The following is a 12,058-nucleotide window of genomic DNA, read 5'->3' on the forward strand; positions in this document are numbered from 1 at the left end:
AAAAAAACACCTGAGAGATTCATTTGACCACATTAATGACAAAATGAAAATGTAATGTATATCGGAGCCGTACGGAAATGCATTTTCCTGAGCACATCCAATCAGAAAATGCTTGGAATTCAAACAGTTGGCAGGCAGTTTGGGTAGTAGCATGCCTGTCAAAATGGATTGTCTGGATTCTCGCAGATGGGCAACAAGCGGCGCTGCGTTTACTGAATATATACGGACAGAATAATGACAGCCAGCACACAGGCATGGTTGTCTGTGTTCCTTCACAGGAAATAGAATGTGATTTTATACAGGCAACACATTTTAATTCCATATGTAAATCCATCTCAACCATATCCACACACGTTTGGACATAAGATATATCCTGGCCTTCGTAAAACCAGTGCTGTATCCCAGTCACTGCCAGGCAGTCTGAGATCTAGCCACAATGTACAAATGAGCAATGCAAACAAGAAGAGCTGGAGGGGAAAGACGGGACTCATGTTGACAGTTACGATGGATGCTTTAAGTGATTTACATGGAAATGAGTTTAAATGTTATAAAAAAAAAAACAGAGGCTACCTCATGTGAACAACATGGTCTTAAAAACATAAATATATGGTCCTGTTCAAATTTAAATTTAACATACATATCTGCAATCAGCACTGCTCCCAGCAGATCACATGGACAAAACACACACACCAGGGCTGATAAAATGTTCTATAAAACATGCGACTGTGCAATTGCGTCAATACGTTTTACAATTTAATATTTACTCTCTTTGATTACATTATTATTGTGTGTTAACGTGTGTCTTTTACTTTTCCTCTTATCCCCTGCTGCTGCAAATGTGTAAATTTCCCCATTGTGGGATTAATAAAGGATTTGGAATCTGGAATCTTGAAAGATGCAGTCCACTCACGATGCACATGCTGTACAAGAGAAAAAAAAGGGAGATGAAAAGCAGGCAAAACATAACCCAGGAGTTATATTGTCATTGTCAGCAACATAGTCTTTAAAGTCCAATCTTGAGAAAGCAGCGTTTCAGAAAGCAGGTCCAAACTAAAAATTAAGGGATGAAGTGTGAATTTGGGCTATACAGTATATATATATATAAATATATGTCTGCTGAAGAAAATAACCAAAACATTTTTTAAGGGCATAGTCTTAAGGCCACTTCGGGCCGTATTTTAACGATCTAAGCACATGGCGTGAAGCACCTGGCACAGGTGTGTTTAGGGTGAGTCCATATTCACTTTTGCTAGTTTGACGGCGGAAAAAAGGGTCTTTGCACCTGGGAACATGGTTCAAAAGGGTTGTACTTAGTGTCTTCATTAATTCATAGGTGTGTTTGGGGCGTAACATGCAATAAACCAATCAGAGTGTCACCTCCCGTTTCCTTTAAGAGCCAGGCTCGTTTGGATCTTGGCACATTGTTATATATGATGGCGGATTTGCACCATAACATTTTTATTTTTAATCTTTTGCATGTTTGTGTGCTGCTGCGCTTCCCTGTGTGTGTGTAACAAGCATAGTGTGTGTGTGCTGTGCATGAGCCTAGGCAATTTTTTGTTAAAATAACAATGAAATGCTGCGTTACTGACGATGGACCAGGTTTTTGTTGGTCAATGGCGAGATCACTTTCTGCTGCCGCAAGATAGCAATACACCAAGAATTCACCTGAACACACCTCCCTGTAAGACGAGCACGCCATTAAGCGCAAAGATGGGTGCAGGTGCGTTTACTATTTAAATGATGTGGGTGCAGGACAGGAAATTAACTCCGTCGGTCTTAAAATAGCAAAGACATTTGCGTCGGGCTTGACAGGGCCTTCAGTCTGCAAAAGCATTTCTTACAGTAGTCTTGACTGGTATTCCTTTTAATCAAATCCAGATATTTTTTTGTTATATGAATAATACAAATATATGTATCTGTATTCTAGCACACAAGGAAAACTAAGTCTACTTCAGCTATAATTGACTTTTTTCAAGGCTGAATATGACATTAGAGCATATCTAACACACGCTCACAATATGCCACAAAACACATGCTTATCTGGCTCTTACAAATGGACAACGATTCCATCCATATTGTAATACATGCTTCCAATTATATGTGCTATTTAACATCATCCAATTAGTTGAATATGCTTTAAAGAGATGTAGTGTGTAGGAGGAAAGCAGGAAGTTGGAGGAATTAAAGAGGCTGTCCATCAACCACACCACTCAGCCTCAAGGCTCTGTGTGGGCCAGCAGACACCTGGATGAAATGTCCTCAGCCAAGAGACTGAGGACATACCAGCTGCTATAAGATGCCCTCTGACCTCAACTGTCACCTGCAACCACGAGTAATAAACAGCCTTTAATTCTGTAAATACACGAGATTTGGTGACTGTAGATTGTTGTTTAAGAGCAATAGTTATCAACATGAGATGGTTGTTTGCAATCCTTTCAGGAAGTACAAATTCAGTTAAATGGCCAACACATCAAGGACAAAAATGGCTAGAGAGGGATTATGACTCTATCATTATAACATAAAGAAATGGCCAGATGCCTTTCCTTTTAGCAGCATTATCACACATTGTATTAGGCTGCCTTAGCATTCAGTCTGTGTAAATAGATGTAGCAGTGAGAATGGGAAGCCATTGAGATGCTAGGCTTAGCTGTTTTCAAAATAAGATCTAAACCATGATCTTATTGTTTTCCCATTTATAACCAAGTAGTGTTAACTACGTGTTTCAAACTGAGCTGGAATAAAATTGTCGACTTAACATGCAATATACACTATAGTGAAAACATAATTATGATTGTGATATTTCATTTTTAGGATTTCCATCCTAATATATTCCCATAAATCCTACACTGCTCCTTTAACTGTTAATATTAACTGTTAATATTAACTGCACAGAACCTTCAGTTGCTATGGATATATGCTGTTTAATTTACATTGTGCACTGATTTAGAAGGGCGGTTAAATTGCTGAATGGAACTGCCAGCCAATCAGAGACAAGCATTTCCTGTGGCCACTGTAATATGGCTGCTGTGTGGGACTGTGTGGCGTTCATGGCCGGACATACAGTATATTTAATACTTCAGTATATTCTGTCTATACATGAATCCGAGCCCAGGGGGTCTTTTCAGGTCCGGGTCAGTGGACCAACACCGTGCCATGACTCAGCTGAATTTCTGACCTAAAGCCCCAGACAGCAGACAGATGAAAGATCAATCAATGGGGTTTCTGGTGGGATCATTTTCTAATTTTGCAATTCTGTGTAAATGTTTGTTGTACCAAATGGCGTTCAGCTGACAGAGCAGGGCTGCTTTGGGGAGATGGAGATGGAAGCATCAAGCAAGATGCACTGTGCACCTGTATATTTCTGATAACGTAAGCACTAGACGTGGGTCAAACATTGCTCTAGCCCCATCCATTCCAAAATGTATTTCTTTTAACTGTAAAATTTCCTAAACATAATTCTATATTGTATTTCGTGTGTTAGTAAACAATGTGGAAACTGCAGTTCTTTAAGGGTTTCTGGTGGAAGATCTTTAATGCATCTCATACTGGTAAAAAAAAAAATCATGCTTAAAGGGTCAGTTCACCCAATAAAAAAGTGGTATCAAGCCATTCAAATTGTTTTGGTTTGTGTGCTAAGCAATCTCTCCATTGCTCAGAAAAACCTCAGACCTCATTGTCAACAGTTTTCATTGGCTACAATAATATCTGTTTACAAAGAGGTCTGTGGTTTCAGAGGATATGGGATATTGAAACAACGCTGCTGCTGGTTTAAAATAACTGTTTTTTTAATTCTATCAACATCACATATTAAATGCCTTCACTGTACTGAGATGGCATCAGACATCTCAGAGATGGTTATCTCGAAACCTTGGCCTATTACACCAAAACTATCTTCATGACAACACTAGAAGTAAGAGCATATGTTGTTTGTCTTTTGGTAATTTGGCTGTGCCGACCCTTTAATAATTATTGCTGTGGGTAAGTATACAAAGTATTGTATAATTTCACGCCAACCAGCCTCCCTTTAATATTTTTATTTCAGTTTATTTTTCATTTAAGCATTTTAACACGAACGCTTTTACTTGAACACAACGTCTTCAACTAATGAGCAGACTGCCAACAACAATGGTGGGTAGTTGTATTTGACAACACATGCCAGTGTTTGTGCCATTCCTGACGGTTTTTTGGGGAGATTTTTCAGAGCTGCTAAATTGGATACTGAATGTGAATGAGACCAAGATCTGGTGTTTTTAGCTCACAGTTGGGGAAGCTTTCTCCCGGTTGGTCTTGAAGTCTAAATCTTGATCCATGGTTATATGTGAAAATGCTAAGTCTAATAAATGACACAGTGTGTGCCTGCCTAATTTACCACATATTGTTTTTAGTAGAGCTGATATGCAAACTGGATAGACTTAATTAAGCAAGGAACCGGCCAAAAATCCCATTTTCTATATTGTGTGGTCGACTGTATGTGGATTTGATGTACAGAAAAAAGCAAGGATCTTGTTGTTGCAAATTATTTGAATTTTGTTGGTGGAAAAACGTCCGGTCTGTCTGACTTGCCTGTGTTTGTTTTCTTGTTCCAGAAGGTTCTGAAGTGATTTGCTTTGTAAAATAAAGCAGTTTGTTCGAAGGATGTACAGACGGCTCTGATCTCATCCATTACTCACATTCTTACCATGCGGCCACCAAAGCATTTGTGATTAATTCATGTCATAACCCCGGTGCTTTGTGATGATTTGCCTGGAACTTTATCTCTCCTTCCTTTCTTTCGTTGAAAGATGACAACCCCTTGATTGAGTCAGTGCTTCATTAAAACTGTCAAAGCAGCATGAGAAAACTCTGCACTGCAAGAGATAGCAGTTTAAATTTAAAATATTTGAGAGTTGAATTAACTTCCTCACCCACACATTTAATTCTCAGTAAACTTTACACTCCTCTGACGTAAATATAGAGAGTATAAAAATGCATGAGTTCTCTACAGACAAAGAGAAAGTTTCCTGTGTTCTACACCGCCTTCCATTTTGTTTAGAGTTGAATTTTGTTGCTTCCTGCTACAGTTTCTTACTTTTGTTACATCTTATATTACTAAAGTGATATTTACTTTAGGAAAAACGGTGTTGCAGCCAAAAAAATGAGATGTGAGCTCTGAGCCAGTTTTACTCATTGAAGCTTAGGGTTTCTCATGAGGGCATCCGTTAGAAAATGTCTTTTATGTACAGTACGTGGGCTGCTTTTTCCTTTTGTACACACAAGCACAGATGTGCGTTTGTGTGTGAAGGTTTTTGTACATGTGTGTGTGTGTTCCTGTCTTTGCCCTCATGTGTGTAAGTGAGCATGTGTGTTTGAAAAACGGCGTCCGCTGTGGGCGTGTTGGTGGTGAGATGGGTAAAACGCAGAGGTCAGCTATCACTTTGAAACATGCTGGTCCTTATCTCTGTCATGAGGCCTAATAGAGTAATGAATCAACATAAAGCCCGGGACTATCCTGAATGGACCGCTGCCTCCTCCACCAACACTTGCGCTTTACTTCGACCACACTTACTGCCTCTGTAAGCATCTTTTGCCTTCCACCGTTGTTTATGGGCGCTTTATTAAAAGTGCCTGAATTGTGACTACTGTCAGGGGTGTGTTCACACATGAGCAGCCCTGCTGCCTCATCGTACACTCAGCCACTATGAAATAACCCCGGTCACGGACAAATAGGAGGGAAGGTCTTTTTGAAAGGGAAGGTAATAGGGCACAAAATGGAAAGCTGCATATCTGTGATCACCCCATGATCTCATTTCATGACTAGTGCCAAATCACTGACTACATTCATTATAGGCTTTGTGAGTTATCATAGAGAGGGGGGGGCATGATTCCTCACAGGAGGAGACCAAAACAGAAAAAAAGATATTTAAAGTAAGTATATGTAACTTTTAAACGTTTCTGAAAGTGTGTCATTTCTCATCTGGTGATCATAAATGACCTGTAGCAGCAAACGAGACTAACAATAAAAAGAACGCTATTTATATTGAGTTTTTATTAATACCTTAGCTCGATTTGACCTGCAAAATCACCAAATGATTCTCCATAGTCACACATTCTGATGGGTCACAGATTTCGGCGTAACACCAGAAAAGCCTGTGTTAGTGTACCTAGCCCGGTAAGTTTGTATCAATTTGAGGTAAAATAGAGGAAGTTCACTATAAAGACAGAGAAAAAAACACAAAGTTGAATTTGAGTCAAAGTATACCCAAGGCCCATTTTCACAGAATTTGTAAAGCTTTAGTGCGTAACTTTTTGATATTAAAAAATGAGTTGCTACAAAGCTAGTTAAGACTATCGGCTCCACACAACTCAGTATGGCTGTTTTCAGGAGATTGTGGCGTCCAGTGACTTTCCTGCGCAGAAGATCAAATGACGATAATTGCCTATGTGACGAGTCCATCATGTTTTTTTTATTCTCCGTGTCCCCCTTGGCAACTAGCAACTGGGTGGAGGAGAAGGACGGTGCACAGTCACGTGAGGTTTGTATCATGTGGACGTGCCGACAGTTTTGTTATCATTACTTATAATTCTTCATGGGGTAACATAAACTACGCACTATAGCTTTAACTTGCCAATTGCGACATAAGATCATTTCTTCTTGCTCATTTTGACCAATAAATTCAAATGCCTTACCTGCAACCCATGTTTGAGCATAAAAAACAATATAGAACTGGGAAATTGTATCTGCAATGGGTTGTTTCATAACACAAAACCAATCCAAACCACAATTGTTTTCTTCTAATCCTAACCAGTTGTTTTTGTGCTGAAACTTAACTGTCGCTGCCGCATGACCATCACCCTTTTTTCAGCTAAACTAAACTGCAAGGGCAGCTTAATCAAGCGGGACCTCAGGGTGCTCTGTACCGGGCTAAAAGTAACATTTTTACGGCTAAACTTGAATGTAACGTAGGTCACGTAGCCGGTGGTTATGTGACCTGTCAGCATAGTTTCATTGGAGATCACAAATTGTTGTGCATACATTTTCATAAGACATCATACGAGCCCCTTTCATGAGAATGCGTTGCATAATGTGGTCATGTCCGCGCTACCACATTAATAAATGATGGTAATGCCAGCAAGCATTCATTACAGTCTATAATCATGACCCATGGCCATGTGGTATTTTAGAACTTCATAGGCGGTCTTGTCCCGTTTCTTTGGTACACACCTGAGATCATACGAAAAGTTTCAGCAGACAGATATAAACCACACCAAACAGACCAATGCACCAGAGTTTAAGTCTCTCATAACGTGTGATATTTCTTCCTTAAGAACTGCCTCCACATATATATCAGACATCTGATCATTTTTATTAACCCTAAGGGGTTCACCAGTAGCACCATCTGCTTCTTTTCATACATTCTGATTCTCATTTCATTCCTACTGTGCTTTTTTATGAGGATATTTTTAATTATATAATGCACATGGACATATGCTTCATGCTCGCCCTCCAGTCATATTTGATGTTATCGCATGTGCTGAGCAAGTCGTGCTCACTCCGTCGGCATGATGAGGCTTTTGTGATACTTGGTTTGTATCTGAAAGTAAACTGCGGCACAAATTGGCTAGGTTACCAGCCTTCAAAGAGAATACATTAATCAATTTCCATTGGCTTTGAAATGCAGGGTTTCTGTTTTGAAATCTGTGTGCTCATAGATTGAATTTTTTTTTTTGTCCTTAAAAGAGAACATATACTCTAATCCCTCTTTCTTTGTTCTTTTTCTTTCATTCTCAGTCCATTTCTCTAGCTTTGATTTTGGTGCAACACTCAGCATTTCTACTCTCTTCTGATTCTGCAGTTCACAAAGCATTTTAGCGACTTTTTTTAATTTATTTATTGTTTTGTTTTCATGGCTTCATGGTTCTGGTTCACTCCCAGTGCTGTCAAATCAATTAATGCAGGTTTAGAGGGAAGTGAGACTTTGCAGCTTTTGAGGAAGAAATGACTCAAATAGGGATTTTGCAGCTACAGCCTTATGCTAACTGTTAGCCAACTTTAGATTGCTGCCTGTAGCATTGCTGTCTGTATTGCTGTTGCTGTTGAAGTAACACAACTAACTGACTTTGTGACATTACTCTGCTTGTGCTTCTGTTAAACTACATGTCACGGATAAAGATTTAATGGTTTTATCCCAAGTAAAACAAGCAAAAGTAACATAATAATATTCCTTTAAAAATCATTTACAAACAGCAAATACATCCTCTCCATGCCTGTACTTTTACAATAGAGGACATACAAAAAAGCTAAAAAGTCTTGTTCACAACCCAAAAAATAAACACAACAGAAGTCTTATTGTTCTGTTTTTTGCTTGGTTTGGATCTGTGCTCTGATCACTTGAAAACCCAAACGTGTATTTATGTTCCAACATTGCCCTTTTTGAAAATAAAATAACAGTGCCTTGAGCGCAATACATGCTCAAACATCTCAACATGCATGACAGACTAGAAATGGGCGTATTACAATGTGTATTATTCCCCTTGCTGTATTTTGGCAGTGCATCTAAGAAGCAGCATTCGGAGGGTTGATGCCTCAGCATGATGCTCCGACTCCGTTCCTTCTTGGCTGTGACGTCTCACAGAAGAAATACGGAGATCCCGTAACGTGAGGTTGCTGCTTACAGCAGCGCCACTTAGCCCTTGTCAGACCCAGCGATGGCTTTTGAGTGGAGAAAATAACGCTTCTCGTGCGATTGTTTTGTTTTGCATCTTTGTCTAACTCAGAGGAGGCGTTCCGTTTGGCACGCACATGTGTCGGCTTCCCTCTGTGGAGCAGACACGTATAAATCCTTTTTACATGCGATCCTGCCAACTATACCCTGTAGGAAGGCTTTGCATTTGAAATGCACAATTAGTCATTCCTGTTTGGTTTCAATGCAACATTTCTGAAACATCAAGCCCGGGGGGCAACACGCAGAGAATGGCGGCAGCGACCCCATACATTGCACCTCCTTGTTGTTTATTCTCTGTCTTGGCCCCTGTGTTGCTCTTTTATACTGATTTTCTCCCCCTTTTCTCTTCTTGAGATGAACTGAAAATGTGTGTGTTTTGGCAGGAGCTTAGCATGCTCCCTGAGTGGGAGTAGATGGGATAAACTGAGGTACTTCATCTAATCAGCAAGGCCAGTGGCGCGCTGTACAGCCAGCTGTTGGCCAATGGCGGGTGGGGGCAAAAATCTGCATGTACTACCTGCCTCTAGCACTGACCCCTAGCGCAGCCCCTCGTTGTGCCTAATCTACAAAGACATTAATACAGGCAGAGCTGACTCACAACACGGCTGTTAGGGGAGGCTTTTTAATCTCGCTTAGTGTTCTGCTGGCAAACGGAAAGCTTGTTTTGTGAACTCCCAATGAAGAAATTCAAATCTAGTTCAACGTGCTAAATGCTTGTGTTAAAGGAATGCCTTTCTAGCCCCATGTTTGTGATTTTTTTTTGTTGTTGTTGCAATTTTCCATTTTCTCCATCCTCCCACAAGGTTTGAACATGTTGGAACAGTTTAATAGCAGATAAAGCTGCATGGAAATTCCCCATTGAATAATGTTTGGTAACATAATTCTCTGCCAATAGCCAGTCTTTTAAATCAAAGGCAGAAGAGTCTTGGTGAGGTCAGGCGGAGCCACCTACACATCTCTAACAAGCACAGATTAAAAAAACAAAAAAACAATTGTTTTGTGTGATGCCACAGCTTTGCCGATGAATTAAGGGAAATTGTGTGAATGGAACTGAGTTTTCTTTTCTCACTCGGCTCTAAAACAACACAAAGCTTAGAAACTAAATGCCTTGATTCCTTCTAGACCAGTGGTTCTTAGCCTGGGTTCGATCGAACCCCAGGGGTTCGGTGAGTCAGTCTCAGGGGTTTGGCGGAGGTCAAGACACACACCCGACTCATATGATTCGTGATGACACGCCCCGCTTGGCCATCATCAGAAGGGTTCGGTGAATGCGCATATGAAACTGGTGGGGGTCAGTACCTCCAACAAGGTTAAGAACCACTGTTGTAGACCAAACATTGGATTCTACCAAATATCGGTTTAGTAGGGATGTAACACAAAAGTATGATTTGTATTTCACACCATGCCTGCGGGAACTAGGGGTGTGGAGGGTGCTACAGCACCCCCTAAAAAAAAAGAACAAATAACCATAATTTAAAAAACAAAAACATTTATTTTTAATAAATCGGTTATTAATATAAACCTAATCCCTTTAATTAGAAATTAAATGTAATGCATTTTACAATTTGGTAAGTAAGAGATAAACACATAGTTTGAATAGAATGGTCTATGGGCGCACTGCGTGCCTCTGACGCTGATGAGTGAAGAGAGTTGTGGGAACTTTCCCAGCGGGTCCACAGTCCAAAAGTTCGCTAGCCATGGCACAAAAGCGCATTTTGGATTTCTTTATAGATCAACCACATGCTAAAAAGCCTAAAAGTTAAAAGGCATAAAACTCAGCAACTGTAACCGAAAGAAGTTGCAGCAGCACCTCACCTCCACACTACAAGAGCTAGCAACAGACCACCAGGCAGCTAATGTTGTTAGCCAAGCTAGCAGCACATCACCTCCACACTCCCAGAGAGACCTGCTACCAACAGACCACCAGGCAGTTAATGTTGTTAGCCAAGCTAGCAGCAGCTCACCTCCACACCCCCAGAGAGACCTGCTACCAACAGACCACCAGGCAGCTAATGTTGTTAGCCAAGCTAGCAGCAGCTCACCTCCACACTCCCAGAGCTACCTGCTACCAACAGACCACCAGGCAGCTAATGTTGTTAGCTAAGCTAACAGCACCTCACCTCCACACCCCCAGAGCGACCTGCTACCAACAGACCCAGGCAGCTAATGTTGTTAGCCAAGCTAGCAGCATCAGGACAACCACGGAGGGAACCTTAGTCAACTCAGCAGCCTCAGAGTCACACTTTTCCTGGAAGACGTTTTGGAGATGAGGATTTTTTTGTGTTTTTCGTGTTATGACTGCAACACAAGGTAAGAATGCTGGTTTATTATTATGCTGCCGCCGTGCAGTAAATCTGCATCAACTGTTCAGTAACAGTTCAACTGAAAGTTTATATGATTTATTGGAGATAATTGTGTTTTTTTGTAACTAACTTACCCAGGCTTTACCCACGCTGCCGCAACAAGGTACGCATTCGCAAATATGGCATATCTTGAACCACTTATTATATATCTATTTTATCTATTTTTTTAAATAATAGATAATTGACAACATAACTATTTAAAAGTCAGTTTATGAGCTTTAAGCTTAACGTTACAAATCAAACGAACACACGACTGTGACTGAGCTCTCCCAGTGCGTGCTCCCGGTTGTGGACATTTCCGTCCAGTAATGGTTGAACCAACACTTATATAATATATTATTTATATATATAAAAATATTTCTAATAAGTTTATCTAGTGCAGTAGCGTCAAGCTTATGTTAGAAACTGCTAACGTTACACAAGTTATGTCTAACTAGGATGTGTAGGGTATGGCTTGACTGTAACTGAGGCACACCAGGGTCTGAGGGCGGCTGCGCTGCGATGATACGTCATCAGATGAAGATTCCTCATCTGATGAATATGACAGGTCTCTGATCACTCCCCGGTCATATTCTCCATCACTCATGTCCAAATCCAGCTCGCACTAGCTTCTGATAATGCAGCTGACTGGTCAAAACAAATGTAAACACCATGCTCTGCTATACCGGTCATAGACTTTAATGAAGTGAGAGGATGGCTGTAGCACTCGTTCTGTGTCAGATCCCGCTGCAGATGGGATTACGCTGTTTGTAGTTGAAAGCCAATGGTGACTGCCTTCTTCAAGTCTAAATGGCACAGACTTAACATTGCTGTGCAATTTTGGCATGATTTTCCATCCTCTAAATGTGTGACAATAAGCGTTCCCTTATTTTTAGTCTATATCCACGACGTTCCACTTCTGGGAGTGCTCCGTTTTCTCTGTGCTGAAACTTTAAACTCTGGTAGATTGTTCCTCAGATCTCTGCAGGGTAAATCCAGACAGCTAGCTAG

Source organism: Etheostoma spectabile, chromosome 9 (assembly GCF_008692095.1).
Source record: "Etheostoma spectabile isolate EspeVRDwgs_2016 chromosome 9, UIUC_Espe_1.0, whole genome shotgun sequence".
Lineage (NCBI taxonomy): Eukaryota > Metazoa > Chordata > Actinopteri > Perciformes > Percidae > Etheostoma > Etheostoma spectabile.